Source organism: Bos grunniens, chromosome 6 (assembly GCF_055505025.1).
Source record: "Bos grunniens cultivar Pamir isolate PY7600 chromosome 6, Bosgru_T2T1.0, whole genome shotgun sequence".
NCBI lineage: Eukaryota > Metazoa > Chordata > Mammalia > Artiodactyla > Bovidae > Bos > Bos grunniens.
In genome coordinates this window covers 60,954,753-60,971,819 of record NC_141170.1, presented here as the reverse complement: position 1 = coordinate 60,971,819, position 17,067 = coordinate 60,954,753, and the positions used below count along the sequence as shown (strand labels likewise).

Genomic DNA, 17,067 nt, shown 5'->3' with positions numbered 1-17,067 from the left:
GAGTAGGTCAACAACTTATGCCGTTGACATGTTTCTGTGTGCAACATCCTAATGATCTTTCCCAACTTCCAACTATGTCAGAATAAATAGCTGTTCCATATTTGAGCTTTTTCAGACACACACACACACAACCTTACTGCTGGCTATCATCGTAACTGATCCACACTCTCCAAGCAAGAGGCTGACACTCTACTCTAGACACCACTCCTCCTCCTCCTCCTCCTAAGTCACTTCAGTCGTGTCCGACTCTGTGCGACCCCATAGACGGCAGCCCACCAGGCTCCCTCGTCCCTGGGATTCTCCAGGCAAGAACACTGGAGTGGGTTACCATTTCCTTCTCCAATGCATGAAAGTGAAAAGTGAAAGTCAAGTCACTCAGTTGTGTCCGACTCTGTGTGACCCCATAGATGGCAGCCCACCAGGCTCCCCTGTCCCTGGGATTCTCCAGGCAAGAACACTGGAGTTGCCATTTCCTTCTCCACTAGACACCACTAGGAAGTTCCAATGTTCTCGTGAGATTTCAAACAGTTTCACCAATAGTTTAGGAACTCTGATTTGTATTTCAAGTCTTTCAGATTCTCTTATTTTTTAAAGCTACAACAACAAGAGCAGTAATAATAATTTAAAAACTCTTAAACATTCTTTCATCTGAGTTAAATTCACCCCTTCCAGTCCATCTTAGTTCACCGATTCCTAGAATGTCAATGTGCATTCTTGCCATCTCCTGTTTGACCACTTCCAATTTGCCTTGATTCATGGACCTAACATTCCAGGTTCCTATGCAATATTGCTCTTTACAGCATTGGACCTTACTTCTATCACCAGTCACATCCACAACTGGGTATTGTTTTTGCTTTGGCTCCATCCTTCATTTTTTCTGGAGTTATTTCTCCACTGATCTCCAGTAGCATATTGGGCACCTATTGACCTGGGGAGTTCATCTTTCAGTGTCCTATCTTTTTGCCTTTTCATACTGTTCATGGGGTTCTCAAGGCAAGAATACTGAAGTAGTTTTCCATTCCCTTCTCCAGTGGACCACATTGTGTGAGACCTCTCCACCATGACTTGTCCATCTTGGGTGGCCCCACACGGCATGGCTTAGTTTCACTGAGTTAGACAAGGCTGTGGTCCATGTGATCAGATTGGCTAGTTGTCTGTGACTGTGGTTTCAGTCTGTCTGCCCTCTGATGCCCTCTCTCAGGGCCTACAGTCTTACTTGGGTTTCTCTTACCTTGGACATGAATCAAGGTAAATTGAAAGTGGTCAAACAGGAGATGGCAAGAGTGAACATCCACATTCAAGGAATCAGCGAACTAAGATGGACTGTAATGAGTGAATTTAACTCAGATGACCATTATATCTACTATTGTGGGCAGAATCCCTTAGAAGAAATGGAGTAGCCATAGTCAACAAAAGAGTCCAAACTGCAGTACTTGGATGTAGTCTCAAAAATGACAGAATGATCTCTGTTCGTTTCCAAGGCAAACCATTCAATATCACGGTAATCCAAGTCTATGCCCTGACCAGTAATACTGAAGAACCTGAAGTTGAATGGTTCTATGAAGACCTACAAGACCTTTCAGAACTAATACCCCCCAAAAGGTGTCCTTTTCATTATAGGGGACTGGAATGCAAAAGTAGGAAGTCAAGAAATACCTGGAGTAACAGGCAAATTTGGCCTTAGAGTACAGAATGAAGCAGGGCAAAGGCTAATAGAGTTTTGCCAAGAGAACGCACTGGTCATAGCAAATACCCTATTCCAACAATACAAGAGAAGACTCCACATGGACATTACCAGATGATCAACACTGAAATCAGATTGATTATATTCTTTGCACCCAAAGATGGAGAAGCTCTATATAGTCAGCAAAAACAAGACCAGAAGCTGACTGTGGCTCAGATCATGAACTCCTTATTGCCAAATTCAGACTTAAATTAAAGAAAATAGGGAAAACCACTAGACCATTAAGGTATGACCTAAATCAAATCCCTTACAGGGGAAGTGACAAATAGATTCAAAGGATTAGATCTGATACACAGAGTGCCTGATGAACTATGGGCAGAAGTTCATGACATTGTATAGGAGACAGGGATCAAGACCATCCCCAAGAAAAAGAAATGTGAAAAAGCAAAATGGCTGTCTGGGGAGGCCTTAAAAATAGCTGTGAAAAGAAGAGAAGCAAAAAGCAAAAGAGAAAAGGAAAGATATATCCATTTGAATGCAGAGTTCCAAAGAATAGCAAGGAGAGATAAGAAAGCCTTTCTCAGTGATCAGTGCAAAGAAATAGAGGAAAACAACAGAATGGGAAAGACTAGAGATCTCTTCAAGAAAATTAGAGATACCAAGGGAACATTTCATGCAAAGATGGGCTCAATAAAAGACAGAAATGGTATGGGCCTAACAGAAGCAGAAGATATTAAGAAGAGGTGGCAAGAATACACAGAAGAACTGTACAAAAAAGATCTTCACAACCCAGATAATCACGATCGTGTTATCACTCGCCTAGAGCCAGTCATCCTGGAATGTGAAGTCAAGTGGGCCTTAGGAAGTATCACTATGAACAAAGCTAGTGGAGGTGATGGAATTCCAGTTGAACTATTTCAAATCCTAAAAGATGATGCTGTGAAATTGCTGCACTCAATATGCCAGCAAATTTGGAAAACTCAGCAGTGGCCACAGGATTGGAAAAGATCAGTTTTCATTCCAATCCCAAAGCAAGGCAATGCCAAAGAATGCTCAACTACCACACAATTGCACTCATCTCACACGTTAGTAAAGTAATGCTCAAAATTCTCCAAGCCAGGCTTCGACAGTACATGAATCATGAACTTTCAGATATTCAAGATGGTTTTAGAAAAGGCAGAGGAACCAGAGATCAAATTGCCAACATTTGCTGGATCATCGAAAAAGCAAGAGAGTTCCAGAAAAACATCTATTTCTGCTTTCTTGACTATGCCAAAGCCTTTGACTGTGTGGATCACAGTAAACTGGAAAATTCTGAAAGAGATGGGAATACCAGACCACCTGACCTGCCTCTTGAGAAACCTATATGCAGGTCAGGAAGCAGCAGTTAGAACTGGACACAGAACAACAGACTGGTTCCAAATAGGAAAAGGAGTCTGTCAGGGCTGTATATTGTCACCCTGCTTATTTAACTTCTATGCAGAGTACATCATGAGAAACGCTGGGCTGGAAGAAGCACAAGCTGGAATCAAGATTGCCAGGAGAAATATCAATAACCTCAGATATGCAGATGACACCACCCTTATGGCAGAAAGTGAAGAGGAACTAAAAAGCCTCTTGATGAAAGTGAAGGAGGAGAGTGAAAAAGTTGGCTTAAAGCTCAACATTCAGAAAACTAAGATCATGGCATCTAGTCCCATCACTTCATGGCAAATAGATGGGGAAACAGTGGCTGACTTTAGTTTTTTGGGCTCCAAAATCACTGCAGTTGGCGAATGCAGCCATGAAATTAAAAGACACTTACTTCTTGGAAGAAAAATTATGACCAACCTAGACAGCATATTAAAAAGCAGAGATATTACTTTGTCAACAAAGATCTGGCTAGTCAAGGCTATGGTTTTTCCAGTAGTCATGTATGGAAGTGAGAGTTGGACTATAAAAAAAGCTGAGCACCAAAGAATTGATGCTTTTGAACTGTGGTGTTGGAGAAGACTCTTGAGAGTCCCTTGGACTGCAAGGAGATCCAACCAGTCCATCTTAAAGGAAATCAGTCCTGGGTGGTCATTGGAAGGACTGATTCTGAAGCTGAAACTCCAATATTTTGGCCACCTGATGCGGAGAGCTGACTCATTTGAAAAGACCCTGATGTTGAGAAAGATTCAAGGCAGGTAGAAAAGGGAACCATAGAGGATGAGATGGTTAGATGGCATCACTTACTCAATGGACATGAGTTTGGGCAAACTCCAGGAGTTGGTAATGGACAGGGAGGCCTGGCGTGCTGCGGTTCATGGGGTCGCAAAGAGTTGGACACTACTGAGCAACTGAACTGAACTTAAAGATTCTTTCAGAGTTTATATTGCTAAAATGTCTAATATAGTGTGTTAATTGCCCAGTCGTGTTCAACTTATTGAGACCCCATGGACTCTAGCCCACCAGGCTCTTCTGTTCATGGGATTCTGCAGGCAAGAATGTTTGAGTGGGTTGCCATTCCCTTCTCCAGGAGATCTTCATGACCCAGGAATCGAACCCAGGTCTCTTGCATTGCAAACAGGTTCTTTACCTCCTGAGCCACCAGGGAAGCCCAGTCTAATATAGTAATATTACTTAAAATTAAAAGTTTGGAAATCTTGGATGTGTAGCTAGATCTAAAAACTATATTCTGGCATGAATTTCAGACGGTGGACTCAGCATACTCATCTAGATTAACTTTCTCCCCAAACCCAACTAAAATGACAAGAGTTTTTTTTTGGCTTTTTTTTTTTAAAGAATGAACTCACAAGGACATGGGGAATAGGAGAAGAGACACAGCAACATAATTTCTGAAGTTGAACAAAAGATGGACGTGTACTAGCTGACTTTGCAGATGGGAAAAATTCAAACTGGCAATGGGGAACGCTGCTAACTAACCTGTGCAAAAGGCATAGATGTTTCTGGAACTATCATGAAAGAGGAGCTAATATAGGAAGTGGGGTGAAACCTTTTTGAGAAATTTTGGATCCACATCACCTTCCCCAACCCATCCCTCTGAGATCATGCTCCCCTGAAAGGCATTTGGAAGTTTGTTCTCAGGAAAAACAGAAAATCTCTGGTTGGGAAATACCAGGTAGATGGGGGCCATGGCCAGAAGAGAAGGAGGAAGTGACTATGTACAGACTGAACACTTACCAGCATTCCCACTCCAAACTGGTAGGGGGGTACTTTTAAGCAAGCCCCAGAGATAGGGGGAAAATGAGCAAAAAATGACCTCAGTAAAGGAGTCTCTGTAAGCAGCAGGGTCTTGGCCCTTGACAGAATGCTAGAAACAACCTTTAACAACCAGCAAGAGCACCAGCCAATCAGAAACATACCAGACATACACAACTGGGAAGACAATCCCCAGTCCTGCATTGTCTGGTTGTACAGGCCACACACTGTACAACTACGGGCAGTAGGCTGGCCACAACAGAGCACGTAAGCCAAATATCAGTTCTTAGCTTGGGTGATCCGTCCTCATTTCTGATATGACCAGTGTGCCATATGGGTAGAGCCAAGACCCACAGTATTATGACTTCTGTGACTGGTTTTTCCAAGACTGGAAACATATTCAAGAGGGCAGCATCACCCTGCTGATCCCAATTTTCTCCTCTGACATTTCATATTAGTCAATTGATTTTAGACTCATAACTGTTAATGAAGTAAGCATAAGAAGCAGTTCCTGCTGGGAAAAGAAAGATAAATATTCCAAGCCTGGCTCCAAATCAGTGCAGTTGAAAAACAATGTTAATTGAAAACAGTTTAACTCAGCAAAACTCACAAAGACAAAGTTCTTGCCAATATGTTCGCTAAATTAATCTATTTTAACATTTATCCTGCATTCTTAAAGCAGGATCATTTGGAAACGAGTGACCTGACTTTGTCACTTTCCATTGCTTTCTTTATGGGATGAGGGGGAGGGAAGGAGGTGGGTCGGTCTAGGATTCTGGTGCAGACTGGCTCCCCATCCTTACCTGAGTACCTACGCTGAACTGTCATCTGATGTTAATGAGCTTCTAGCTTATCTAAGAAAATGCCAGCCTTTCATTTAACGTGGCTAACTTCTTTCAAGTCTGAATTTAGGCAAAGTTTTTTTGAAAAAAATCACAGTTATTAACCTATTGCCTGATTTATCTTTTAAGCCTTACGGAATCTTGCATTTCATTATTTATTGTGGATGAGTGATCCAGAAAGTTAATGCTCTCCTTTGTATAAATAGTCTAGTTGTAAATCATTCACTAGGTCCCTAACTGGTCTTCTAGAGGGAGAAGGAAATGCTTTGAGGCCCAAGGCCCCTCCCTCTGTGCAGGCTTTCCCAGTGTCCGCCTTGATTTCTGTAGAAGCCTTGGTCTCTTGGGTCTGTCTAGAGACCTGTGTGTGCTCTGAGTGCCTTGTGACAGGGGTCAGACCAGGCTGGATGCTGTTACCTACTATTTCTTGAGGTGGAGGGAAGGAGGGTGGGGCTGCAAACAAAAATAATTTCATCCTGATGAGCCAGGTGGTGGAGACTGGTGTCAGCAGGGTGGATCCCTGTGTGCCCTTGCTCAAGTCCAAGGTGAGAGTCCAGAGTCATCCTCTTTATCTACAGCTCCTGACCCAGGGTCGCTATGCCAGGAAACCCAGCTGTTTCACACAGCCCTCATGATGTGCCTGGATGCTGGCCTGTGGAACGTGGTTCCACAGGCGCTGGTCATTGTATGGCAGTGTTAGGGTGTCAGTTTCTTTTTAGGAAACAACCTAGGTTTTGGACTAATTCCTCCATGGATTGAAAAGGCTTCCCTGAGACAAATGCCCTCTTGAATATGTTAGTGCTAGCAGGCAATCTTCTTAGCTCAGATTCCCATTAACCTCTAGCCGGTAATTTAAGTTTCTGTCTGAGCCAGCCTCTACCCTTCTCCCATCAGTGCTGTCCTCTGAACTTGTGCACGTGGCTGAGGCCCCTGCAGAGTTCCCAACAGGTGTGTCAGGCCTGCCTACAAATCGCTATCCCTTGTCCAGGGCCCTGCCCTTGGCTTTCTTGGGGAAGTTCTCATCTGCCTTGGCATGTGTAACTCTGAGTTACAGAGTTATTCCTGTCAGTTCCCTATACTCCCACCTGAGACACTCATATTCCGTTTCAGGTTATCAAGACAATAAAGACAGGCCCTGTATGTCTCTGCCAAACACCAGCCAAGGGGGAATTTCCCAAGTATCAACCCTCGAAGAAGTTTTTCTTCCAAATGATCAATCTAGTGAGGAAGTTCTGTTTTATTTTTCCCGAGACCTAGTTTATCCCTGGTGGCTCAGATGGTAAAGAGTCTGCCCATAATATGGAAGACCTGGGTTCAATCTCTGGGTTGGGAAGGTCCCCTAGAGAAGTGAGTGGTAACCCAAGCCAGTATTCTTGCCTGGGAAATCCCATGGACCGAGGAACCTGGTGAGCCTCAGGCCTTGGGGTTGCAAAGAGTAGGACACATCTGAGCAACTAACACATACACAATGCATATAAACCCACTTCTATGAGAAGGGCCTGACCTCAGATAGATCTCAGCGTCTCTACTTCTTAGCTGCATGATCTTGGAGGGATTACTTAATCTTCCTGAGTTTCAAGTTCCCTGTTTACAAATTGAGGATAATAATAACCACTCAGTAGGGTTGGGTTGTTGCAAGGATTCAGTGAAATAATATGTCAGAGCGGGTGGAGAAAAAGCATTTTAATACACAGAAAGGCGGGTGCTGCTGTTATTTAACAGGTGCTATCCAGGGACTAGGCACTGGACCCAAAGGTGACAGTCCCCGCACAGTGTATGGCCCAGTGGGGAAGAACCCACGAACAGATGGCTCTGATAGGGCGGGAGCAGAAAGCTAGAGGCATATCAACAAGCTGGAGCAGCTTAGCTGAGTGCAGCCAGAAACCTAGTACAGCTGGAGTTTCTTCATCTTGTTTCGTAATTGCCTGATAGTGATGTGTTTTCTGGCCAGGTAGAGTCTTGGGTGTAACTAGGTGGGGCAGGTGAGGCTGGAGGCCAGGTGCAGCCTGGGGAAGAGGCGTGGGAGTAGGGGAGGGTGGGGGAGGGTGTAGGGTGGGGGAGGGTGGGGGGCCCTGCCCTGCCCTACCCTGCCACAAGCAGCCTACAGGGATTCTGCTTCCTGGAGAGGCCAGACCCCATTGTCAAGGGTAAGTGAGGTTCAGGACGGCCCACCCCACTGCTTGATCCCTCTTCCCTCAGCCGGGACGGACGGTGTCTAGACTGTGAAAACACCTGCTCAGCGTGCCTGTTCTCACGGAAACCGTCTTGCTGTCATCTTTACCTCTCACTGGCACCTTTTACCACTGGTTGTTTTTGTGGAGGCTCCAGCTGTTCATAACTTGAAGTTCTCAGAAAAACTCAATCTTGGGGGCCAGAGAAGGGCCTAGTCAAAATGGACGTGATGAATCTCGTTGCGTGTTCAGTCATTCTTGGGTTTGGCTATAAATTCAACAGCCTGGTCTTGAAGGCTGTGCGCTGTGTGGTCTTTCCTGATCTTCCTATTGACTCTCTCAATCGTTCATATTCTATCCCATTCAACCCCTGCACCTTAGTTCCTTATATTTGAAACGTTCTTTTTTCTTGACCTCCTCAGATTGGATGCCTTGCTTCTCTTTTTTGAAGCCAACCCTGGCAACATTTTGGTACTCCTTCAAAATACTTCATGTGTGTTGTCTTTAATTATGGTTATGTAAATATTCCTCCTTCCCTTGAGATGGTAAGCTAATGAGTCGAGGGTAGGAACCATGCCTTCTTCCCTTTGTACATAGGACATGTTCAATAAATATTCGTTGAACTAAAGGAAATTAAAAGAAGATTGAACATCTATAGTGTACCACATGGTGACTGGAGAGGCCTCTAAGCCACAGTACCCAGTTTCCTGTCTTCCTGACTTGCCTTAGTCTTGGATTATAAACATTGAATTCATTTGTAGCTTTCAGAGTATTTAAACAAGTACTTGCTCTTGATGTGGCTAATGTTAACTTTAGAAATTGATAATGAACAACAGAAAATAAGGTGTCTGTGGGTAGCAGTGATTAGCAGTACTGTCTGTAGAAGGGCTGCTGTTGGGTATCTGGGGTTTCTGCAGGTATGTTCTATGATGTGTAAATCAGTAACTTTTGTTCAGACTGCTTTCCTCACCTTACTAGTCGTTCTGCAAATACCTTGGATGGATCAGTGAAACTCATCACCTATCAGTTCAGTTCAGTTACTCAGTCGTGTCCGACTCTTTGCAACCCCATGAATCGCAGCACACCAGGCCTCCCTGTCCATCACCAGTTTCCGGAGTTCACTCAAACTCACGTCCATGGAGTCAGTAATGCCATCCAGCCATCTCATCCTCTGTCGTCCCCTTCTCCTCCTGCCCCCAATCCCTCCCATCGTCAGAGTCTTTTCCAATGAGTCAACTCTTCACATGAGGTGGCCAAAGTATTGGAGTTTCAGCTTTAGCATCAGTCCTTCCAAAGAACACCCAGGGCTGATCTCCTTCAGAATGGACTGGTTGGATCTCCTTGCAGTCCAAGGGACTCACAAGAGTCTTCTCCAACACTACACTTCAAAAGCATCAATTCTTCGGCACTCAGCTTTCTTCACAGTCCAGCTCTCACATCCATACATGACCAGTGGAAAAACCATAGTCTTGACTAGACAGACCTTTGTTGGCAAAGCAATGTCTCTGCTTTGTAGGGTGCTGTAGATTTCAATTTAAAAAGCAAGAAAAATACCAGAGGGAGGTTTGAAATATAGCTCTGTATAGGAATGGATTTGCCAGTTTTTATTGCAATAATGCTGTGTAACAAACAACCTCAAGTTCTTAATGGCCTTCAATAACAAGTGTAAATTATTTGCTATGTGTTGTGTCAGTGCTGTGAGTTGTGCTGTGGTTTAGGACTGTCCCCACGTGTCTTCTTATTTTGGGACCTGGGCTGAACGAACAGCCCCCATTGGCCAGCAGTGTTTCCATTTAGGAGGGCAGGTGTTCAAGACAGCCAGCAGACATTTGCAATGCCTCTTCAAGGCTTCACTTGGAACTGGCAATCACTGTGGCCCACATTCTATTCACAAAAGTATTTTACATGGCCAAGTCCCCAGTCAATGGGGCAGAAATTGAGGGAGTGAGAGGGAAGAGCAAAGTAAATGTTTGCTTAATTGTAATACAGTTGACCACTGGTACACAGAATATTTTTATTCCTTCTGCTGATGGATGTATAAACCCCTGGGAAGAGAGAGCCCAATACCTTGCTCTTTCCCAGGAACATTGACACTTGGCGTGTGTTTGTTGAATGAATAATTGAACTATCATGGCTTAGTTTAACTAGGTGCCTGGTCTTTCTCCACTTGCATCTGTTTTTTATAAAGAAAATGAAAGTGTTAGTTGTTCAGTTGTGTCCAACTCTTTGTGACTCATGGACTGTAGCCCACCAGGCTCCTCTGTCCATGGAATTCTCCAGGCAAGAATACTAGAGTGGGTAGCCATTTCCTTCTCCAGGGGATCTTCCCAACCCAGGGGTTGAACCTGGGTCTCCTGCACTGCAGGCAGATTCTTCACCACCTGAGCCACAAAAGCCATTCTTTTAGAAACACAGACCAGACAGAGGTTGCATATCACTAGAAGCTCTGCTGCTGCTGCTGCTGCTGCTAAGTTGCTTCAGTCGTGTCCGACTCTGTGCGACCCCATAGACGGCAGCCCACCAGACTCCCCCGTCCCTGGGATTCTCCAGGCAAGAACACTGGAGTGGGTTGCCATTTCCTTCTCCAATGCATGAAAGTGAAAAGTGAAAGTGAAGTCGCTCAGTCGTGTCCGACTCTTCACGACCCCATGGACTGCAGCCTACCAGGCTCCTCTGCCCATGGGATTTTCCAGGCAAGAGTACTGGAGTGGGGTGCCATTGCCTTCTCCACACTAGAAGCTCTAACCCTAGTCAAAGTCGAATGTTTGCTGCTGTCCTTTGTGATGGCTCTGTCAGGCAGGCAGACCAGCTGACAGAGTCATCCTGGGGAGGACCTGTCAGTGACAGGATATAAAGAGGTGGTTTGGATGGCTCTCCACCCACTGCCACGCCCGGTGGTACAGGACCAGCTGTGGAAGGACAGTAAATAGGAGGTGTCACCTGGGAGATTTCCTCCACCCCATAAGAAGGATTAGACTTCCCTGGTGGCTCAGATGGTAAAGTGCCTGTCTACAATGCGATGGACCTGGGTTCAGTCGGGAAGATCCCCTGGAGAAGGAGATGGCAATCCACTCCAGGACTATTGCCTGGAAAAGTCCATGGACAGAGAAGCCTGGTAGGCTAAGTCCATGGGGTCGCAAAGAGTCAGACTGAGTGACTTCACTTCACTTCACTTCACTTCACAAGAAGGATGGGTGTGTCTCGCCGAGGGAGGTTCCTTATATAAAGGTTTAAACTTACAGTTTGGGTAGTTGGGGAGGGGCTCTTTCTGTTGCAGAAGCTTGATCCTTTCAAGGGAAATTACAATGGGATTACTTTAACTAGTGAGGCGATGAGGGCAAGAAGACTGGGATTTGGAATCCAGCAGGCCAGTGTTGAAGCCTGAGCTCTGCCACTTGCTGTGTGGCCTTTGGCAAGTCCCTGCACCTCTCTTAACTTCCGTTTTCTTGACTGTACCTGGGCAGAATGATAATATTTACTTATTCCAAGGGCTTCTGTAAGGATTAAATTAGCTGATGTGTATAAAGTTCACAGTACAGTGCCTCGTATGTAGCAAACGTAGTAATTGGAAGCTCTTATTACTATCAGCATCACATGATGATTTGGAACATGTTGTCCAAATTTCAAATGTTACAAACTTTAATTACATACAAATCCCCAGGAAAATATTTTTCAGAGCAAGGAATTCCTGTAACTCTTTTAAGGAAGAGTGAGAGGCGAAAATGTAGAGAAGGAAAGGAGAAAAGGCACAAAAAAGAGAGTAGAGAATAAAGAAAAGGAAGAGAATTGGTTTTTCAGGGCATCTGAAGAAGAGACATTAGAAGAGGCTGAAAAAAGAACTGTTGGAGTTTGGGAATGGGTGGGGGAGGAGTTGGGCTTTAAGAGACCAGAACTATGAAAGCAGGTGCTCCGTAAGGCGGTATGGGACAAGAAAAGCCAGAGATGAGCTAGGTCAGACTCGCCAAAAGAAGGCAAGAATCAAAGACCTGGAAGGTTGAAGAGAAATACCGATTTCACTGCCCGAGGGGTGATTGATGGTAGAGGCAGCCGAGTCTGAGGTTCAGTCTCCAGAATTAATGAACTGAGAGTGAGACCAGATCGGGAAGAAGAAAGGGGGCACTGGGGTAACGGCTGTGGCATGTTGGGACACACACACCTTGCAGCTGGGCCTGGGGCAGGTCAGGTGTGAGAGGGTGACAGGCTTGGAGAGAGCAGAGGCAGGGTGAGTGGCAGGATGGTGACAACCCCTGGAGACAGGACAGACAGGATTGTGGGTGCTCAGGGCGAAGCTTTGAATACAAAGAAACTGAGGCTCTCCCTTCCTGTCTTCTTATATTTCTGAGAGTGACGTTCTTTTAGGATATCATGAAATGTCGACTAGAGACCTCCAGAAAGAAGGGGTACTGGCCTTCAACCAGTTGAAACATAGAACAAAAGGTCACTCTTTTTGTGAGAAGCAATTTCTCTGCAGAGCATCCAGGGTTGCTGGTCTCGTGTTCCAGCTTATTCTCACACTCTGACGTGTGCGTTGCCCCAGGTGAGTCTGGCTCAGTGTCTGGCACATAGGAAGTGCTCGGTGAATATTTGTTGTTAAATGTATAAGTGGAAAATGCTGGAACATCTGAAACAGTTCTTGTCAAGAGAATTTCAAAGTCTTCTTTTGTATTAAAAAACAGTAAGAACTCCAAAAGAGCTACATGTTTATGGATCTGAGAGGATATGCGGTTCAGTTCCAGAAGGCACTTGGCCTCATTGCAATCTGTCTGCAAGCAGAGGTGATGAACCTCAACAGAGTCCAGCCCAGCCCTGTAGTAGCCTCATCCAAGGGCTGGCCGTGTTACATGGTGTATCAGTCATGGTCCCAGTAGAGAACAGATGACACTTTCCTATTGGGTAAATCAAGGAGAATTTAATAAAGACATTATTTTCAAGGGATGAGCAGGGTGAGGGCAACCACAGGGGTTGCATAGAGAGCCCAGGAATGGTAGGAAAGGGTTGTGACCATTCCTAGGAGGAAAAGGGCAAGGAGAGGGTGTGGGTGGGGGACCTGGAGAGAGCTGTGTGACGAGGGCTTCCTGACAAGGCAGTGACTATTGGTGGAAGGACTGGGCATCAGTTCTGAGGAAGGGAGCTGAGAGGCTACCCTGCCCTCCCTCCCCTGCAGGGCTCCCAGTTGGCTAAACACAACTGGATGCCAGAGGGCTGTGGAGTCTTTTGAAGCAGCCTGTCCCAGTGACCTTCCTGAGTATAGAGCAAGCTAGAGAAGGCAGGGTTTGGAGATGGAAAGGTATATGGAGGCTTTCCAGCCCACGGGGTCATTTAAGAGTCTGGGGAAATGAGTGGTCAAAGTGTGGTGTGACCATGGAGCCCAGCTTCTTCAGCCAAAGTGTGGTCACATGAAAATTAGAAAGCATGGAAGTGTCATGAAATCCAAGGATGAAACTGACACAGGGTGGAGCCATGGGTGGGACCAGGGAGGTCAGCTTACTTGTTGCCCATTTAATCTTTATTGACGATCCATCAGATATAAACATCTTGATGAAATTGGCCAGGTGGCCAAATTACAAGCTGTTACAAACACGGGCAGAAACAAACTAACGGAAGATTTCCCAGTGGAAAATGCTCTGGATTTAAAAGACAGAATTTGGTGCTGAGAGATTAGGGACTCAGGGGAAGCAAGATTCTAAGCGCACACATCCACTAGGAGGCAGAAGCCAGGAAGGCAGGACTTAGCAGCCATGACTAAGTTAGGGTGAAACAGGCTGCAGGAAATGCCAACCTCCCAGGGGTTTTTGGTAGAAGGAAAAACCTGTGTTAGGTGAATCATATGCAGCACAAACATACTTGTAGTTTGGCAATCATGAGTTTAACAACCAAAATCATTTAACTAACCAGGAACTCACATGGAGCCAAGTCCAGAAGAGTCATATGTGCTGATGGAGGCCTGTCATAAAACTTAAAAGATTATCTTTTGTGGAATAAGAATAAGGGAATTTTTTCAAGTTTTTTACATATCCTTTGACCCAGAATGCTATTTCAAGTAATTTATCTTAAATAATTCAGAGAAGGTAATGGCAACCCACTCCAGTGTTCTTGCCTGGAGAATCCCAGGGACAGGGGAGCCTGGTGGGCTTCTGGCTATGGGGTCGCACAGAGTCGGACACGACTGAAGTGACTTAGCAGCAGCAGCAGCATCTTAAATAATTAGGGCAATTGTTGAAGCTGTAGGTATAAGAATGTTCACTGTAGAGTTTGTTATAATGGTTCCAAATGAGAAACAACCTATATATTCAGTGCGTAGGGGATTGGTGAAAGAAATTTTGCTAGATATGAATAGATGCTATAGAAGAATATGAATTACATTGGGATGTTCAAGGTGTGGTTTACAGAGGGGAAAACAGGTTCTATGTCACTTTGATCCCATTTTGGTTACACACACACACATACATACACACACACACACACACACACAGAAAGAAGCCTGGAAAGATGACTGTGAATTGATTGAAAATTATTAATTCTAAAAAAGATATGTGAATATATATAAGATATATAAAAGTAATTCCATTTTTCTTTTTTCTTATCCAAACTACTGCAATTTCTATAGTAGATGTGCGTTATAATACTTTATGGTGTGAAAGTAATTTTTTTTTGCTCTTCTAGGAAAATACAGTTTTTCTCCTAAGAACACATAAAAATATGTATAATTTTTTAAAATGTTGCCGTTCTATTCTTCCTATGTCTCATTTGCAGTGATGAAAATCCCTTTGGTAACACAACCCAACAAATTTTCAGTGTCCTCTTTCAGAACATTTTTCATAATCAAATTTTACTAGAATAATAACCCCTACTTTTTCTACCTAAACCTCTCCACATGTTTCCAAAATTTGGGAGGATCGCACATGTTGCATTTTTTCCTTGAGGTGGGCTTTTATTTTATTTTGTATTTTATTTTTTAAACCCACAGAGAGGACTTTCTCACCTCTCCTGCATCTGTTACCTCTGGTGTTATACTCAAATCCGTAGCGGGTGGGATAGAGACAGATGTGCAGAGGTGTTTAGAGGAAGTGGATAAAGAACTGAGGGAGACAAAGGAAGGCGTGTGTTTTATGTGACACTGCAGAGTAAAAACTAATGAAAGATCATTGATTACTGAATCCCAAGGAGGAAGTAACATTTGGCTGATGCACTAATTACTTGGCTTCAAATAACAATGATACCACAGTCAGTGGTAGGAAGGGGATGGAGTTGGGATGGATCTAATAATAGACTATTAGACTTAAATAATTATAGAAATTATTAAACATGCAAGAGGTTCATTCTAGTATCAAACATAAACATAAAATCTTGACAAACATCTGAATTTATAACAGGAGGGATTTTTCAAAGTAATTTTTAATAAACCCCAACAGAGAAGGAAATGGCAACCCACTCCAGTATTCTTGCCTGAAGAATCCCAGGGACAGAGGAGCCTAGTGGGCTGCTGTCTATGGGGTCGCACAGAGTCGGACACGACTGAAGTGAATTAGCAGCAGCAGCAGCAACGATAGAATAATATGCATCCCTTAGAATGAGATTACAGAGGAGTGTCCTTCAGCCCTTGCAGATGGTTTCTGAGGAGCCCCCTCAGGTTTGCAGGACACAATTTATAAACTTCAAGATCCTCTGAGCTCTAAAATGTGATGATCTCATGGATCTAGGATTCCTTATTCCCTCAAAGAGCCCAATTTAACAAAAATAATAAGATCAAGATGTAAAGTGCATTCCAGGAAGTAAGGAAGGAATTTTTTTCCCCTCCATTTACAAAAATGTATTAAGCACCTATTCATGCTGTGGCCTGTGCTAGGTGATAGAGATAACAAGATAAAGAAACCACAATCTTCTCCTTTAAGGGGTTCACATTTAAGTGGAGGAAATAGATCCTGAAATGGACAATGATAATAATGTGAGGCAAGTTCTTCATCTAATGATAAAAGCTCATAGACAGCAGTATTTACATATTTACCAAGGAAGATAAGTACCTTGAGTATGACTTAAGGAAGATAAGTACCTTGAGTATGACTTAGGAAAGACAAGGGAAAATTTAGCAGTAAAAAAAAGTGTGTGTGTGTGTGTGTGTGTACATGTGTAGTCCAGGAGGACAATGGCAGAATTGAAAAAGCCATGGTATTTTTTAAAATATTTTCTTTGGTAAATAGTCAGATCTTTTAACTACTTTTTATTGGGTTATTTTGTTAATACTCTACTGAGTTTGAGAATTCTGTATATACCTTGGAGTCCTTTGTCAGTAATACATATTACAAATCTTTTTTCCCTGTCTCTGGATTGCCTTTTAATTAATGGCATATTTTGAGGAGCAAAAGTTTTCAATTGTGATGAAGTTCAGTTTTTTCTTCTGACTCCTGCTAAATCTTTGCCTACATTGGGATTCCCAGGTTTTCTTCTAGAAGTTTTATACTTTTAGCGTCTAATAATTTGTCTAGTTAATTTGGGGATATGGTGTAATTATGGGTCAATGTTCATTTTTTTTTTCATGTGATGATTCAGCTGTTCAGCATTATGTGTTAAAAAATCCATTTTTTCCACCATAGGAAATCAATTGTTGAAAATCAATCAATCGTATCTGTGTAGGCTGATTTCTGTACCCCCTGTTTTGTTGCACTGATCTACATGCCTATTCTTATGCCAATACCAGGCTCTCTTAATTGCTGTAGCTTTTCAGTAAGTCTTAAAATCTCATACTGCAAGCCTCCAACTTTGTTCTTATTTTAAATAATTGCTTTGGATATTCTAGATATATTGTATTTCCTTACATTTTAGAATTAGCTTGTTCAGTTCAGTTCAGTCACTCGGTTGTGTCCAACTCTTTGCCATCCCATGGACTGCAGCACGCCAGGTCTCCCTGTCCATTGCCAACTCCCGGAGTTTACTCAAACTCATGTCCATTGAGTTGGTGATGCCATCCAACCATCTCATCCTCTGTCATCCCCTTCTCCTCTCGCCTTCAATCTTTCCCAGCAGGTGGCCAAAGTATCGGACTTTTAGCTTCAGCATCAGTCCTTCCAATGAATATTCAGGACTGATTTCCTTTAGGATGGACTGGTTGGATCTCCTTGCTGTCCAAGGGTCTCTCAAGAGTCTTTTGCAACACCACAGTTCAAAAGCATCAATTCTTTGGCGCTCAGCTTTC

General features: G+C 43.7%; 1 long non-coding RNA gene across 3 annotated transcripts in view; it reads left to right on the top strand.

The window, feature by feature from the left end:
* Nucleotides 1–7,693: 7,693 nt before the first annotated feature.
* The window catches only part of LOC147370811 (uncharacterized), a 107,851-nt gene continuing 98,477 nt past the window's right edge, over nucleotides 7,694–17,067 (top strand). Inside the window, exon 1 of one of the 3 annotated variants that reach the window (XR_015165483.1) lies at nucleotides 7,694–7,853. This is a non-coding gene — a long non-coding RNA (uncharacterized LOC147370811). The remainder of the gene's footprint in view (nucleotides 7,854–17,067) is intronic. The other 2 variants (XR_015165484.1, XR_015165482.1) reach the window with 2 other exon arrangements.